Source organism: Malaya genurostris, chromosome 3 (genome assembly GCF_030247185.1).
Source record: "Malaya genurostris strain Urasoe2022 chromosome 3, Malgen_1.1, whole genome shotgun sequence".
Classification (NCBI taxonomy): domain Eukaryota; kingdom Metazoa; phylum Arthropoda; class Insecta; order Diptera; family Culicidae; genus Malaya; species Malaya genurostris.
In genome coordinates, this window is record NC_080572.1 from 121,954,928 (window position 1) to 121,962,137 (window position 7,210).

A 7,210-nucleotide genomic window follows, 5' to 3' on the forward strand; every position below is an offset into this window, starting at 1 on the left:
CAACGGCTTGGGGCAGCCGCTTCACCAAAAGGAGAGGACAGACGTTACTGGAGGCCCTCGGCAAGTTGGACGTCGTGTTAGCGAATGATGGACTGAAAAGTACCTTCCAGCGGAACGGAGTCGAGTCGTTTATCGACCTGACTTTCTGTAGTCCCGGCCTAGCTGGAGATCTTAATTGGAGAGTTGATGGTGGCTACACCCATAGCGACCATCTAGCCATTCGCTACACGATCGGCCAATTGGCGAGAAGCACAAGGAGGAGTAATACTCCCAAAACTCTAGCGTGGAAGGTGGCTAACTTCGACCGCGAAACGCTTTGCGCTGCCCTTGAATTGGAGGAGCACAACGTGAACCTGAGAGGGGACGAGTTGGTCGCTATCTTGTCACGGGCGTGTGACGCGACGATGCCTAGAAAGGCTCAACCGACGACCAACAGACCACCGGTCTACTGGTGGAACGAGCAAATTGCACGCCTTCGCGCATCCTGCCTCATGGCTAGAAGAAGGATGCAAAGAGCTCGATCAGCGGAGATGAGCATGGAGAGGAACACGGCGTTCAAAACGGCGAAGTTAGCACTAAACAAGGCCATCAGCGCAAGCAAAAGAGCCTGTTTCGACCAGCTATGCGAGGGAGCCAACTCCAACCCATGGGGCGATGCCTACAGGATGGTAATGGCCAAAACGAGAGGGGCATTAGCACCCCCTGAACGTAGTCCGGCGAGGTTGAAGGAAATCATAACGGTTCTCTTTCCCCACCACGACACGTCCCCCTGGCAGCCAGCTCCGCTACCAGCGAACGAAGTTGAAAAGGTGACGAACGAGGAGTTGCTCACTGCGGCGAGATCGCTCGATACAAAGAAAGCCCCGGGGCCAGACGGTATTCCGAACGTAGCTCTAAAAGCGGCTATAATGACAAAACCGGACATGTTCAGGGAGGTCATACAGAGATGCCTGGACGAGCGTATGTTCCCAGACATTTGGAAAAGGCAAAGATTGGTACTATTACCGAAACCTGGGAAACCCCCAGGGGTATAGACCAATTTGTCTGATCGACACTGTCGGTAAGCTCCTTGAGAAAATCATCCTCAACAGGCTAGCCCCCTTCATAGAGGAGGCAGGAGGACTGTCCAGCCAACAGTACGGGTTTCGCAAAGGCAGGTCGACGGCGGACGCCATAACATCGGTGGTAACCACGGCGGAGGTAGCTATACAGCGCAAACGACGAGCAATCCGCTACTGTGCGGTAGTAACGCTAGACGTTAAGAACGCGTTCAATAGTGCTTGCTGGGCAGACATTGCTGATTCCCTACTTCGACTAGGAGTACCGGAAGGGCTGTACAAGATTCTGGAAAGCTACTTCCAGAACCGAGTATTGCTCTACGAGACCGACGAAGGCACACGTAGCACTCCAATCACGGCTGGAGTACCACAGGGATCTATCTTGGGCCCGATCCTGTGGAATATAAAGTACGATGGAGTACTGAGTTTGAGGCTCCCTCCGGGTGTCAAGATAGTCGGGTTCGCGGACGACGTCACGCTGACAGTCTACGGCGAATCCATCGAAGAGGTCGAACTGAGTGCATCACACTCAATCTGCTTGGTGGAGGACTGGCTGCGTAGCAACTCGCGCACCACAAAACAGAGGTGATGGTGGTAAACAACCGCAAATCGGAACAGGAGGCGTTGGTACACGCCGGAGATTGCGTGATCCCCTCCAAGAGATCACTGAAGCAATTGGGTGTGATGCTTGACGACAAACTCAGTTTCAGCAAGCACGTTGAATACGCCTGCAAGCGTGCATCAACAGCGATCGCGGCGCTCTCCCGTTTGATGGCCAACAGCTCGCCTGTGCGCTCCAGTAAACGAAGGTTACTGGCAGGAGTGGCAGTTTCGATCCTCAGGTACGGCAGCCCGGTATGGGCGTCGGCACTAAATGTGAAACGCAACGCACAGATGCTGGAGAGTACGCATAGACTGATGTGTCTTCGCGTAATCAGTGCATATCGCACTGTATCGAGGGATGCGGCCTGCGTGGTTGCAAGTATGATGCCTATCGGTCTGATAGTGAAGGAAGACGCGGAGCGCTATAGCATGCGAGGAGACAGGAACGCCCGTAGGGCCTCCAAAGCCACTTCTCTACGCAGATGGCAACAAGAGTGGGACAGCTCAACCAAGGGCAGGTGGACACATCGGCTCATACCTAGGGTCTCGAGTTGGTTAGATAGACCTCACGTAGAAGTGAACTTCGGCCTGACGCAATTCCTCACAGGTCACGGGTGCTTCAGATGATACCTCCACAGGTTCGGCCACGCGACATCCCCTGTATGTCCTGGCTGCCCAGACGAGATCGAGACGGCTGAACACGTCTTGTTCGCATGTTCCCGTTTCGCGGCTCAAAGGAGTGAGCTACTGGAGGCATGTGGCATGGACACCACACCGGAAAACCTGATCCAGAGAATGTGCCACTGCGTAGAGAACTGGAACGCAGTGTCGACCGCGGCATCCCAAATTGCGAGCATATTGCAGCGGAAATGGAGTGCGGATCAACAACAGGCAGCCGCGACCGCTAGCCGCGTGCAACCGTAGTAGGCTCAAGAGGGATCAGCGAATAAACGTCGGTCCGGGAGAACCTTCTTCGCCGGGAAGCTCTTCGTCGGAGTAGTCTAGATCCATCGTCGGGGACTAGACGAGTAGTACGTAAAACTGCTAGGATCGTCAGGGCGCCTGTGAACCGGAAGTTACCCTCCAGCCGGAATCACTGGACCGACCTCGTCATTCAACTGGTCGATCCCTCGAGAGCAGGATGCTTATCCCCATTCTGCATAAATCTGGGGAGGCCTTCCACCCCGAAGTAATACCTAGCGGTGGTGCCGGGGAGGTAGGGTTGGAGATCCAAGGTGTTTTAGTGGGAGTTCCAATCAACAGTTGGGTAGTCCTGTGGAGAGTCCTACACTCCGTGCGTAAATGCATTTCACCTTGTAAAAAAAAAAGACCACCCTTGCTTGGAGGTTGTGTTGTGCTGTGTGTTGTCGTTGACTGCACGGGCACGTACGCGGAAAATGCGTTGTAAACATATACGGTACACGCACCACCCGAACGCATGCACACGTACGCACTCACGGAAAGTGATTGTGTTGTGTTGTGTAAGTGTGTGTTTACTGTTGTTTACATCGCAACAAGGATATGGTACCACTGAATGATAAACAAATGAGGATACATACGAAACAGGTGAGATTATTGTCGGTTGCAATGTGATGCCACCCGGCAGTGTGGTCCCATGACCAAGACCGAGTGCCATGCAATCAAAGAGCGGGCCACATGCACGCTGCTGCCTACGACGGGGTGGTAGGTCAGCAGTGCACAGTGGTATAGTGTGCAAACCGGGTTACTTGACCAAGTTCCCATCTGTTGTTGATCACATCGACTCAGTGAAGTAAAGTTTTGGGTAAAGTATATGTCGTAAAAAAATATTAAGTGCACAAGTGTTTAAGGTATTCGATTGAAATTGGTGGTGGTAGAGGTTGATTGGTTGGTTGGTTGGTTGATTGAAAACGTATCGATGGCTAACAATACCTAGCAGCGTTGCACATACAGCAAACCGTTTCCGTATACATGCCCGTAGTTAATGTATACAGTGTGTTAACCGTTAACACATATCGATGCGGGCATAGACAGCGAACCGCCCATATACGTCTCCATGGTTGATGGTTCGTACCGAGAGGCATTTTTTTAAATCGTTGTCACGGCTTACTATGGTAAACGAACGTAACGACACATGGTGCGTTTTGGTAGTTTCGGGACGTACTTTCACAACGTGAAGTCCGTTTTGGAAAATCTGCGCAAAAATTTTTTGCTCCATACAAATGTGACCAAGTGGCAACCGGCCAACCAACGGCTGCATCATGCACGTGCAAAAGCAGCGGAACCACCTTCTACGCTACCATGCTAGGGTTCGCATGGAGGGGTGCCACAAAATGTTCTCGAATTTTTGCAAGATTCACATCCGAATATCAGATCGACATGAAATTTTAAAATTTGGGTAGACCTGAAAAAAAAATTTTTTAGCTGTTAGAGAAAAAATTTTTTTTTTTGGTCCGACATCATCGACATCATCAACAGTCACGCAGTATATATGTACCGTCGGCCGGTGTGCCGTGTCACGTAATGAGACTGGTTAACGCCTATCCATGCAAACACAAACCTCGTAACCGTCCATAGACGTTCCCATAGATCGGCTGCATAGAATGAAGGAATAAAGGAAACAGAAAAAAATTAACCCCCGTCACGCATGCACATCCATGGTACCGTACAAGGCGGTTCGGTCTCTAGCGTACACATCGCTTCGCATTGCGGACGCAGTGACGGAACCGTAGTGTACGTTTCGACTGGTGTGCTGCGTGTGATCGCATTATTTTTTCTCGCTACCTGATAAAGTCGGCCAGTTTTGGCCACCAATCTACCTATAGGGAAAGTTTTGGGTAAAGGTGGTCAGGTGTGTCAAATGTTAACTGTTGACTGTTGTCATATATGCAGTGGCTCGAAAACACCTAACTCACTCGGAAGGCGGTATTTTGGAATTTTTCTTTTCGAATGCCTGCCTTGCAAGCGCCAACCACGGCACGGTCCACTACGTGTCCGTAGGGTGAGCTCGCATCGGGTGGGTACGCCAGCCGAGCCATGGGACGGTGCACTACGTGTCCGTCAGTGGGCTCTGGTCGAGGGGATAAATTTTCGAACTAGTAGGTCGATGGTCGATCGGTTGGTTACGGATGAAGGAAGCGTGTTCCATCGGTTACGGATGATGGAAGCGTGTTGGAGCCGTTGCATGGGATTATCGTACAATAATTTTGGAATATCTTCCGTCTGACCCATATCTGGGAGCTCAAAATTGGACAGAATGTAGATCAAGTATTACAGAATAAGAATTTTTATATGTGGAGAATGTGTTTTTTGTAGTCGCGAACAACTTTTTTCCATCCACTTATTCGTTCCCATGACCACCTTCACTGATCTCATATTGATCATTGAATATCTTCCGTCTGACCCATATCTGGGAGCTCAAAATTGGACAGAATGTAGATCAAGTATTACAGAATAAGAATTTTGATATGTGGAGAATGTGTTTTTTGTAGTCCCGAACAACTTTTTTCCACCCACTTATTCTTTCTCATGAACATATCCACTGATTTCATATTGATCATCGAATATCTTCCGTCTGACCCATATCTGGGAGCTCAAAATTGGACAGAATGTAGATCAAGTATTACAGAATAAGAATTTTTATATGTGGAGAATGTGTTTTTTGTAGTCCCGAACATAATTTTTCATTTTTGATTTGGTGGGGGAAATCCGGCTTAGTTAAAGAAATCACAAGAAGATGGCGTTTCGATAGAGCCGTTGCATGGGATTATCGTACAATAATTTTGGAATATCTTCCGTCTGACCCATATCTGGGAGCTCAAAATTGTACAGAATGTAATCAAGTATTGCAGAATAAGAATTTTGATATGTGGAGAATGTGTTTTTTGTAGTCCCGAATAACTTTTTTCCATCCACTTATACTTTCCCATGACCACCTCCACTGATTTCATATTGATCATCGAATATCTTCCGTCTGACCCATATCTGGGAGCTCAAAATTGGACAGAATGTAGATCAAGTATTACAGAATAAGAATTTTGATATGTGGAGAATGTGTTTTTTGTAGTCCCGAACAACTTTTTTCCACCCACTTATTCTTTCCCATGAACATATCCACTGATTTCATATTGATCATCGAATATCTTCCGTCTGACCCATATCTGGGAGCTCAAAATTGGACAGAATGTAGATCAAGTATTACAGAATAAGAATTTTGATATGTGGAGAATGTGTTTTTTGTAGTCGCGAACAACTTTTTTCCATCCACTTATTCGTTCCCATGACCACCTTCACGGATTTCATATTGATCATCGAATATCTTCTGTCTGACCCATATCTGGGAGCTCAAAATTGGACAGAATGTAGATCAAGTATTACAGAATAAGAATTTTGATATGTGGAGAATGTGTTTTTTGTAGTCCCGAACAACTTTTTTCCACCCACTTATTCTTTCCCATGACCACCTCCACTGATTTCATATTGATCATCGAATATCTTCCGTCTGACCCATATCTGGGAGCTCAAAATTGGACAGAATGTAGATCAAGTATTACAGAATAAGAATTTTGATATGTGGAGAATGTGTTTTTTGTAGTCCCGAACATAATTTTTCATTTTTGATTTGGTGGGGGAAATCCGGCTTAGTTAAAGAAATCACAAGAAGATGGCGTTTCGATAGAGCCGTTGCATGGGATTATCGTACAATAATTTTGGAATATCTTCCGTCTGACCCATATCTGGGAGCTCAAAATTGTACAGAATGTAATCAAGTATTGCAGAATAAGAATTTTGATATGTGGAGAATGTGTTTTTTGTAGTCCCGAATAACTTTTTTCCATCCACTTATACTTTCCCATGACCACCTCCACTGATTTCATATTGATCATCGAATATCTTCCGTCTGACCCATATCTGGGAGCTCAAAATTGGACAGAATGTAGATCAAGTATTACAGAATAAGAATTTTGATATGTGGAGAATGTGTTTTTTGTAGTCCCGAACAACTTTTTTCCACCCACTTATTCTTTCCCATGAACATATCCACTGATTTCATATTGATCATCGAATATCTTCCGTCTGACCCATATCTGGGAGCTCAAAATTGGACAGAATGTAGATCAAGTATTACAGAATAAGAATTTTTATATGTGGAGAATGTGTTTTTTGTAGTCGCGAACAACTTTTTTCCATCCACTTATTCGTTCCCATGACCACCTCCACTGATTTCATATTGATCATCGAATATCTTCCGTCTGACCCATATCTGGGAGCTCAAAATTGGACAGAATGTAGATCAAGTATTACAGAATAAGAATTTTTATATGTGGAGAATGTGTTTTTTGTAGTCCCGAACAACTTTTTTCCATCCACTTATACTTTCCCATGACCACCTCCACTGATTTCATATTGATCATCGAATATCTTCCGTCTGACCCATATCTGGGAGCTCAAAATTGGACAGAATGTAGATCAAGTATTACAGAATAAGAATTTTGATATGTGGAGAATGTGTTTTTTGTAGTCCCGAACAGAATTTTTCATTTTTGATTTGGTGGGGGAAATCCGGCTTA